Raw genomic sequence first — 10,932 nt, forward strand, 5'->3', positions numbered from 1 at the left:
AACTTTAAGTCGACTTGGCATGTTAGCTCGCTAAGCCGACTCCCCTAGTCAGCTCACAAAGCCAACAATTCAAGTATGCTCACCAAGTCGACTCTTTATGTTTGCTCACTAAGTTTGCCCCCTAAGTCAGCTCACCAAGTCACCCTCAACCAACCACCTCAACTAGTCAACTCTTTAAGTCAGCTCACCAAGTTGACTCACCCAGTGGTTTTACCACCTTGCCTCAGCAAGTTGGCTCATTATGTGTGCTTGCCAAGTTGCCCCACTGACTTGCTTCTCTAAGCGCACTCACCATGTTAGCTCACTTGTTCGACTCACCAAGTCGATTGTTCAAGTATGCTCGCCAAGTCACCCCACCAAGTCATGTCAACAAGTCAATTGCTCAAGTACACTCACCAAGTTGACTCTGAGTTTTCTCATCAAGTCACCTCGCTGAGTTGCCTCAACGAGTTGACTCCTTAATTTTGCTCACCAAGTTAGCTCTCCAAGTCATCTCACCAAGTTGACTCACCATCTCGTCTCACCAAGTGGGGCTCTCTATGTAGGCTCACCAATCTGCCCCACCAAGTCACCTCTTTAAGGCTGCTCATAATGTCAGCTTGCTAGGTCTATTCCCAAAGTTGACTCACCAATTCAACTATTCAAGTATGCTCACCAAGTCACCTCACCAAGTCTGTTTGTCATGTCGACTCGTCGAGTCAGCTCACCAAGTCACCCCTCCAAGTCATTAAATACGACAACTACAAGATGATAGGCGTCCTACCATTCTCGTGGCCCAAGGGGCCATATGACTTGGACACTCATTATGTGCCCTTGAGTTTAGTTGAGGAGGACAGTCTCAACTCTCCCAGCATCCTATCAAGCTTTTCCACTGAATTCCTAATATGGTCAGCTATTAGAAGTATGTAGTGAAATGGATACAAGTGAATTTAGGGTGTTCTATTTTCAATATCATTTGTATTATGATCATTAATCCTTGATACAATTTTCTCTAAATCGAATTGCAATTACGTATTTTATATATAGAATACTACTTATAAGTAACTTGTTTTGTGGGACTTGTTATTTTTGGGAAAAATCTAATATATCCCATAAAGAGATAATTATGCTGGTTGTGCAGGAGCCCCATCATTATGAAGAATCATACCATTTTTGGTAGGCACCTAAAAGGAAATTTCCATAAGGATTTGATTCCTTCCATAAGGAGTTGATGCCTTCCATTTGGGAAAGAGCTTTTAATTGAAAACTTGATGAAAATTGATTCATTTCTCTAGCACAACAAAATAGAACAAGCTTTCCTCTACTCAACAGTTGAACAAAAATATAAAGCAAGCTGCAAGCCGCACAAAATCCATGTCTAGCCCAAATGTACTACCATTGGTAACTTCAACACATATTGCAATGCCTAGTTATGGAGGAGATCGAACACCACCGACCTCCAATTTCAGCAAGTTTCCAGCATCTATGCCCTATCAAAGGCAAAATATGAAGCAGGGACAACATTCTCCTCAGTGGAAGATGTCTCCAAGAATAGCTATTCCTCCAACTATGCCTGGTGCTATTGGTGCTTCATCACAAGCCATTCATGCTGCAGAAATAAGAAGTTCCCCTCAGCAAGGAAGGAACTAGCATAGCAATACAAATACAGAGGCTAGTGCAGTTTTCTCAACTCAAGCTTCATTTGTTACAATGAAGCCCTTTAATTAGTCTTGAGCAAGCTCTTAATCGAAAAACTCAACCAGATAGATAACCTATGGTGGGGCTTTAGCGTTACAGGAAAATTTGAAACACAACACGAATTAGTTTCCAAATTGAATCTAAACATCTGGGATAATGGCTTGCTCTGGTTGACTAATAACGAAATTACAATAAGAGAGATGCCAAAAAAGGGGCAAAAAAAATTAGAGCAACACGATGTACATAGGTCATAGACAAAGTACACTTCAAAAAAATTGGGATCTAGATATAGGATATATATAAACAATTGCCTTGAAATAGTATTAGAGTAAGATATTCATATCAGCTGTGCAAAGAGTTCTAGAAGAGGATGTGGAGAAGGTTCTATAGTAAAATGGCCTAATTGATTATATATGAATCAATAGTAAATGTCTTGAAAATAGTCTTATATTTGGGTTACCAACAGAGCCATTAACACTCATATGACCAAGATATTCAAATTCATCATAGACAGGATGCATTTGAATAGGTTTTTGAGCAAATTGTATAGTTTAATTGTTGATAAATATTAATATGTGCATTTAGAGACATGAAAAAAAAATATTTGGTTCCTTGACATTTCTTGGCCTCGTCACATCTAGTAAATTCCCATTAGAAGATTCAGCCATACCAAGTGTTGTGTGCAAAGCTCTTGAATGTGCATGTTGACTTCTTGAAGAATGGTCAAGTCTAGTTTTACCTCATAGATTCACACCACTCATGTTAAATTCCTAGAAACATTCAACAGCCAAAAATTCAAGTTTGAACAATTACGGATCAAGCTATGTGTGTGTGTGTGTGTGTTGCAAAAAAAAACATAGCTTTTTCCTAAAGTTCTGGCATTGATTGTGGAACCCTAAGGTTCATAAGGAAGGGGTCAACCAAGCAAACAAAAAAATGTAATGGAAACATTCTAGCACAGGATGCACACCTCTAACTAGCAAACAAAAACTTGGGAACATGGTTACCAGAAACATTGTCTACAATCTAAACCCTTAAATCTCCCTTCCAACGAAATTAATGATCAAATTCTTATAGAAAAATATGTGAATATCGAAGTTCATGTCTAGAAACACTCCATCTCTTGATAAATGTAGATCATGCATAATAACGACATTCAACCACTGAGAAAATATTATATTCTTATGCAAAAAAAATTGCGTTTGCAAATCTCAAAGCAATTTTTGTTATATTGAAATCTATCCAATTTTAAATTTCTCATTATTACTGTAAAACACCTATTATGAAATTGAGATTTTGAATAGATATTTTAAATCAAGAAAAGTATAGGAAGTGATCCAAAACATCATTTCTCATTTTATGAAACTTAGAGATCCATTTCTAGAGCTTTTGTTCTCTGTTTAGAAATATCACATTACCATATTCAACTATACTAGCAGATTTCAGATGTTGGATTACGACGATTCAAATTTTAAAATTTATCTAGCTTTATTGTCATATTAATATGGGTTTTCAATAATCTTCACACTTCACAAGTTATAAGATTATTTATTGTCTTAACATCCATAAAATGCAACTCATTTTATAATTTTCTTAATCCAAAGGCAGATAGCATCCTGTCCTCTCTGTCTTGTCACAAACTGTGCAAATCCCTTCAGACCACTTCAATTTTTTTATCTGGAAATGCTCCTCTGATTTCCAGAGGGTTCATATACAAACTACTGCATCTACTATAATGTGCCTAGGATTTGCCCACCTAATTCTTCTATAGCTATGATCAAATAAAAAGCTATTCACCAAATTGACTTTAAACCAAAGATGTGTTTGGATCTCTTTTTATATCATTTTTAAGTCCCCCATCTTTCTCACTTCAATCATATTTATTAATAAATAACACTCAAATCAATGTTAAGAAATTTCGTGTATCACAATGTTAAGAAATTTCTTGTATCACTCTCTTATAAAATTAGAGCTTAGACGTCTAATGTTCAGGAGCATTAGGTTGAGTTTTCAATGTAATATGCCACTAATGAAGTTTTCCCACTAAATTATTCTAGGGCTACCGATCCCTTGATAAAATAAACAAGCTATTCTCCAACTGGATTTAAGTTTGCATCTATTTTACCTCAATCCTATTTTTCAATAATAGCACCCAAATCCATGTTATTAAATTTCCTCTTACACTCTCTTCTGATGAATTAACATTTAGACATCTAATATCTATATAAGAATTAGATTTGGTATTTAATATCTATTGCTCTAGAGTGATTGAACTCCTTTTGAGCCCATAACATCTTATCCTCCAATTCAAACCTCCCCTATATTATGATACGTAAACTCTACTACTAAATAGTGTATAAGAGTGGTTCAAGTTGATTTTCCCTTTTTTATTTACTACCACAAAATTTTTAGTATTAATTAAGGCTCTGTGAGAAAATATTAGAAAAGTTGTTATATATTTGCATGGGATTGTTTTTCATATTCTCTCACAGAGCCTTAATTGATATTAATCACAACTTCTCTCATGGTATATAGAAAAGAGAGCATTAACTTGCAAAATTGTGATGGATTATTTAGTAGAAGAATTCCCATATAATATAGAGGAGGTAAGTGTTGAAATCCAAGATGATTCACACACACACACACACACACACATATGTATATATACATGCATATAGCTATCACATTGAAGTTTGACTCTTTTCAAATTCCTCATGCAAAGTATATAGCGAGCCTAATTTAGTAGTGAGAGGGATGATGTTGCAAAGATTATTTGTCTAATTTTGACAGCATATATTTTCCCCTTGGTCCATGAACCATGAATAGACAATATAGTATAACTATTTTATGTGTTCATCATATAAGTATTAATTACACACACACACACACACACACACACACAATATTAGTCAATAATATTAATGAGATCAATAAATTTAAATTAATAATATTATAAAATTAATCATGAAATTAATATTAATCAATACTACTTCTACTAATAAAAAATAATATTACTCAAATATATTTAATTAATAATACTACAGTATCAATCAATAATATGACTGTTGTTGACCAATGTTGATCCTGTCAAACTATTGTATAATCTAACGATACCTAGGGAGTTCAACAAGGAGGATATAATTAAACAACACCTTGGCTTCTACATAAGAAACAAAATGGAAGGATGTGTCTCATGGAACTCGAAGAACCTATCCATGGTTTCTTCCCTAAACAACATCAGTGCCAATTAATTTTATGCATGCAAGACTTTTTGTAGATTAGAATATATACAACAGTCATTGGGATGGAAACCAGTGGGGTTAAAAGTTACAAAATGTGTATTAAATTGGCTACAGCTTCTTTTTGACCAAATAGCCCTCTTCTATATTGTATAACAAATTTTTTTTTAATGTGGCAAGGTTAAATAAGAATCTAATTTAATCACCAAAGCTAAGGCCATGTATGCTAAAGCCCCATATAATATCCTAAAGACCCATGTATACTAAAGACCCATATAATATCAAACAATCAGCAAGCCCTTTGTAATGAAACATGTGGGCCGTATATGACCAAATCAAGCTTAAAATAGATATAATGATGCCTATAATCAAGCCTACGATGAAAGATGGAGCTCAAAACTTGAGATTGGAGCCTAAAAATAATTTAAACAGCCTCTGGGTCTAATGAATGGACCTGATCTAATTAGACAAGGCCATCATTCATTGTAGAATGGGCTTGATTAGGCCCCAATAGCTGACATACAGGCCTAATTAGGCCTAGATCCAAGTGGCTAGGGCTTTAGCATATAGGGTGTGAATTTGGGAACATATACTAGGCTAAGTTTGAGACAAATCTAACCTCAAAAGGGTAACATGTGGGCCTCAATCTTGAAGATGAAACATATAGGCCTTAGCCACATGAAATAAGACCCAAATTTGGGCACAAAACTCATAAACAAGGACCTAAACCAGATCCAATCCAAACATGTCACCTCAAATCTACAAGAAAGAGATGTAAATATAGGTAAAGTGCTTCCAAGACTCATCCAATGCCCTAGTAAATTGAAGTACCACTTCTGCACAAAGTTGAAGTCCTCACTTGCAGAGATCACATCCAGCAACATAAATTTAGCAAGGAGTTTTACAATCAGATTTCCAGGTTAGTAACAGTCATCTAACAAGTTCTAAAATTATGATATCATGATGAATAGACTTTTGACATCTTCATGGTGACATCATCAAATTCAACACCAAATGAGGTTGCCATATGACACTTTATTCACAAAGCTAAAGAAAATCTAGTTAGAAGATACAAATATGAGTTAAGCCGTGACTATCCATTTGAGTTACGTGACAATGAGATGCTCCAAAACATACCAAATTAGAGTTACCAATAAATAATATTTTCAATTCACACAAGTATATTTGTTATTTACAATTTATAGACTTCTTGTGCCAAAAGTATTAAATAAGAGAAACCAGTGAACAATATTGTGTTGTCTCTTGCACATAATATTAAGTTCTAGCTAAATTGATAATCTTTTTTGGTTTAAATTTATTTACTACTAATCTGAGCATTCCATTTATCTATCCCAATTCCCAACCTTAAAGTAGACAATCATTTAGCTCTTCCCACTCATATTTATTGTGCCTAGGTGGTTGTGTACCTAATTACTATTAATTCTTTAGAAATAGACTTTTCCAACTCTTGCAATGCAGTCACCCATGCAAGGGAAACTTTGGACTTCTAATCCTGCATCATATCCTAAGGATGGATCTCATACATAGTGCTATCCAAGAACATTTTTCACAATGTTATGAACCATGAAAAATAAATATCTTTAAAAGTAGGCATTGAATGACTGGAAAACAAAATAGCCAAAAGGATATTGAGAATAAAATTTGGCACAAAGTGCAAGCTTTTTCAGTCTTCATTGTTCTTCTACAGACTTCAAATTTTTACTGTCCTCCAAACTATCATTAGCTTCATCTCCATATTTCTCTTCCATCTCCAGATCTTCAAAACTCTTATCCATTGCTTCACCTTTAAAATAGTGAAAAAGTGTGGCTATAATGCCTATTAAATTGATTTTCCTTGTGATCTTAATTTATCACCCATCTTTAATGTATCTAACTTGTATGCTTTTAAAGGTGTTGTTATAGATGATGTAGGTACTACAACAGACCTCAAGGAAGAGTTGGGGAAAAATATTCCACCAAAGCCCAAACCGGTTGTGGAAGCCATCCTAGACAAAAGGATTAGCAAGCAGACCAGAAGGGGGACTTATTTTGAATATCTTGTATAGTGGAAGGGACAACCAATAGCAGATACAACATGGATATTAGAAAAGGACCTTAAGGCACATGGTTTTGATCCCTCACTTCACAGAACCCTAGAGACTGGAGTTTCTTTTATGTAGGGGAGAATGGTGCAGAGCACCTAATCTATTGTTTTGTTTTATGCAGTGTCATAAGGCCTAGGATTAATAAAGACCAACCACCATTGTAATGGACACAAGACCCCAGGTAACAATATGAACTTGGGCATCAATTGGTCCTAGGGTGGAGTTATATTTATACCTTGTTTTCTAGGTTGTTTTAGGGGTCTAGAGTCTTAGAATAAACATTTGGAAGGTTTAGAACTTTTTTTTTTGGAGGGTAGTTAAAATATCAAAAGGAAATGCAAAAGTTGAAAAGTTGCATTAGCAACTTTTTGCAAAAGTAATAACTCTTAGTAGAAACCACTCCCAAATGGCTGCAATTGCCATGGGGTGGTTCTACCTGCTTTGTACAGGCCTATAAAGGTTCTAAACATCCATTGGATGAAGAGAACCATTGTACTTGCTTTGAAATTAATAAAATTTGTTGTTTCTGGGCCTTTTTGACTATTTTATTCTCTGAAGCCATGGGAGTTGGTGCAAAACCCATAATTATCCATATTATAGTTTTGAATTAGTGAGAACCTGTAGCATCAAATTATGTTCTTGGCAGCAGTAGCTGAAGATTTTGTGCATGACCACACATCTATTGAAGTGCCATGACTCTACAATAATTTTATTCTACATCAACAAAGTGTAAAATGGACTTAAAAGTACAATACTTTCTTTGCACCTTGCATGGACTCTAGAAAGGTGTTCTACCAAATATTTGAAATATGTTCACTCATATGCAAAACCCTTTGCTTCTATCATTTTTTTAATATAGCATCTGCTTCAAGTGTACTAATCCAGCCCTCTATTGAATGTAACAAATCCATAAATACATTTTCAATATTTCTAATGTACTGATTCATTTTATCCTTACAATGGGAATATATGTCGCATAGATAACAAATGGTTATTAAAATTTTAGGGCCACTAACTCAGCAAAGACTAGGGTTTCCATTAGAACTTAGATTTCTAAAATTTGGTGTTGCTTTTGTATATTTACTCTTATAGGGATCCTTAGTAGCACATTTAAAAAAAATATTTTTCTTGAAATCTATTTGGTGTGGTTCTGATCAATGCTATGTGTCTGGTTGTAGTTGGATTTCCTAATATATTGCAATTTCTAGCACAATGATAATTTAGTAAAATTTCAAAAGCATACCTTATTTAAGAAGTTTTCTAAATCATTACTATGAGTTTTTTGCATTACATCCTTGCTCAACTGCACTTCTACTATGTAAAAAGATAACATATGGGTAGATTTTCCTTCTACAAAAAACTCTTTGTCTTTAGGATCAACGTGTCTTTAATTAAAATATTCAATAGGATTTAAGAGATACTGGCTAATCAAACATTTTTTGCTTTCTATTGCTAGGAAATAGCATATTAACACTCAAGATATGGTTAAAATTGGCTTCGGTTGACAATAGTAACAAAGTTATTTTTGGCCAAGTTGGAAATGCTTTAGTGTCTTTTGGTGTGTAGTGTTAACTATTGGCTCCATTGGGGGGGTTATCTAATCTAGAAGAAATATAGGATCAATGATGGTGATTCCCTGTATTAAGTTGCACACAGGATCCTCTAAGTTGGGAATGCTTCAGTGTCTTTTGGTGTACAATGTTAAGTAGTGGTTCCATTGGGGGAGTGAGCTAATCTTGAAGAAATATAGGATCAATGATGGTTATTCCTTGTATTAAGTTGCACACAGGATCCTCCAATTTTCAATTGATTGATTGCAACAAATAAAATATTTCTCTTTCTATGTATTCAAATAAGGAATTTAGTTGAACCAACCAAGAAATGTATCCAAGAAACACTTGTGTCATGCTTCAAATTCCAAGAGAACTCAACCAATGTTGTTCTCGCTTTAGTAGATATCCCCTTTCACATCCTTCCTTGTCGCTCTAATTAAGTGAATACTCACAAAAGTTTCCTATCATGAGAAATGGAGCCATGGGGATTACATTACTGCCTTAAAATTCAATAATAAACTAGGTGTTCCAACTATTCATATATCTACTATTGCTATAGATTTGGAAATGGTCCTTACTATCAAAATAATTCGAATGGAGATTAGATGTGAACATTGATTATGAAGAAAATGCCTGCCCGAATCAACTCAGAGTAGCAACCTGATAAGGCACAATAAGCTTGTCTCCCAAAGAGTATTAATAGTTAAGGAAATGCAAGGCTTAACTGATTTGATAGCATTGTGGAAGCATTCGAGCCTATTCAAGCTTCTTATAAGGAATCAACTCAGAGCTATTCAAGAAGACAATATTGTGGAAGATATCAAACTTAAACACCTAAACGAGTCAACCAAAGCCATTCAGAACTGATTTGATACCAAAGAAAAGAGAATCAAAGAATTATCGTGCATGAAACTCCAACTAAATGCTTTTCCTACCAAACACCAATGCTACAGAATTGTAAAATAAATAACTAGATGTAAAATAAAATAAATAACATCAACATTGGAAACTATGATTGCATTAAATGAAAGGTAATCTATTCCATCCAACATATGTTTCTTGAAATATGAAAAAAAATGTTCAACTAAACAAAATGTATGTAACTTGTATGCACTCCATACTAATAAAAAAAGTGGTTTGAGATTCTTGAAATGGCCAATGTTTAGATTCAGTATGTTACAAGATACTCATTAATGCTGCGTAGGATTGATAATGCTATGTGGAATGGTGTGCAAAATGTTTGGTAAAATCATTATTATCTACATAACGAAGACCATTGAACATGTAAAATCAACAATTTCTTGAGTACTTTGATTTGTATAATGCAACATAAAATGTATGGTCAGCTTATATTCTACTAATATCTTGCAACTATGTCAAGTTGAAAACAAATGCATGCTCAAAAGAAACTATATTTCATATTGGAAAATAGAACATGCTTTCAAGTTAGTAAATGTCAATAAACCTCTCTAGCTGAAGGTCTAATCTCTCTTGGCAGGATAGGTTGAGGTCCCTAGTTCTTGTAAGGGACTTGATTCCCTCCTCATGAACCTTTACATGTATACTTTAATGGAGGTTGGTAGCACTTTTGGATGAGTGTCAATAATCTTTGTTTTCAAATTAAAGTTTGGGCTCATTATTTGGGGAGTATATCCCTCTGATGTGTGTATTTCATTGGTTATTAAGGTTGTAAAAAATGTTCACTCAATTTCAAGAGTGACCTTTGTTATGTTAATACATTTTGTGTTGACTAGTTTTATTATTTTAATTGTTGGCTAAGGTATTTTATCAGATGACTATACATTTTTAAATGCAATGGTTATGTTTTAATTGACAACTATTGGTCCTTAATATGGTACTAATGCTGTCATAGAGAGGGCACATTTATGAAAGACCCTCCCTGTATCACTTGCATTATAAATGGAAACCTCTAGAATAAGGCATTAATTTTTATATACTAATGCAATCATTTTGGTTTGAATTGTTATTCTTTTTTTTCTACCATGACTTATTAGCTTGTAGTGGGGTAGGATTTTTTATGGTTACATCATTGTGTGCATGTCATTGTGAGCTCATCCCCCATACATGGTTTCCCCCGTAGCTTCTTTAATGTGTGGACAAAGGCAATGGAAATGGATTCTTAGCCTATAAAATAAAACTTCTTAATTCCATTCACTTGCCTCTACTCCACTAGACTAAAATAGTAGTGCTAGGAGGAGAGTGCTAGTGTGTTCCAGCTCTCTTATAGTTATATGACAGGTGCATTCATTGAGTTTGAACCCGATCCTTTCTTGCAATTATAACTAGTTAAAAGTGCAAGAGGATTTATTCATTCATCACTTTCCCTTAACCTGTCTA

This window comes from Cupressus sempervirens, chromosome 7 (assembly GCF_028749045.1).
Source record: "Cupressus sempervirens isolate cs-2001-9-10 chromosome 7, ASM2874904v1, whole genome shotgun sequence".
NCBI classification, from domain to species: domain Eukaryota; kingdom Viridiplantae; phylum Streptophyta; class Pinopsida; order Cupressales; family Cupressaceae; genus Cupressus; species Cupressus sempervirens.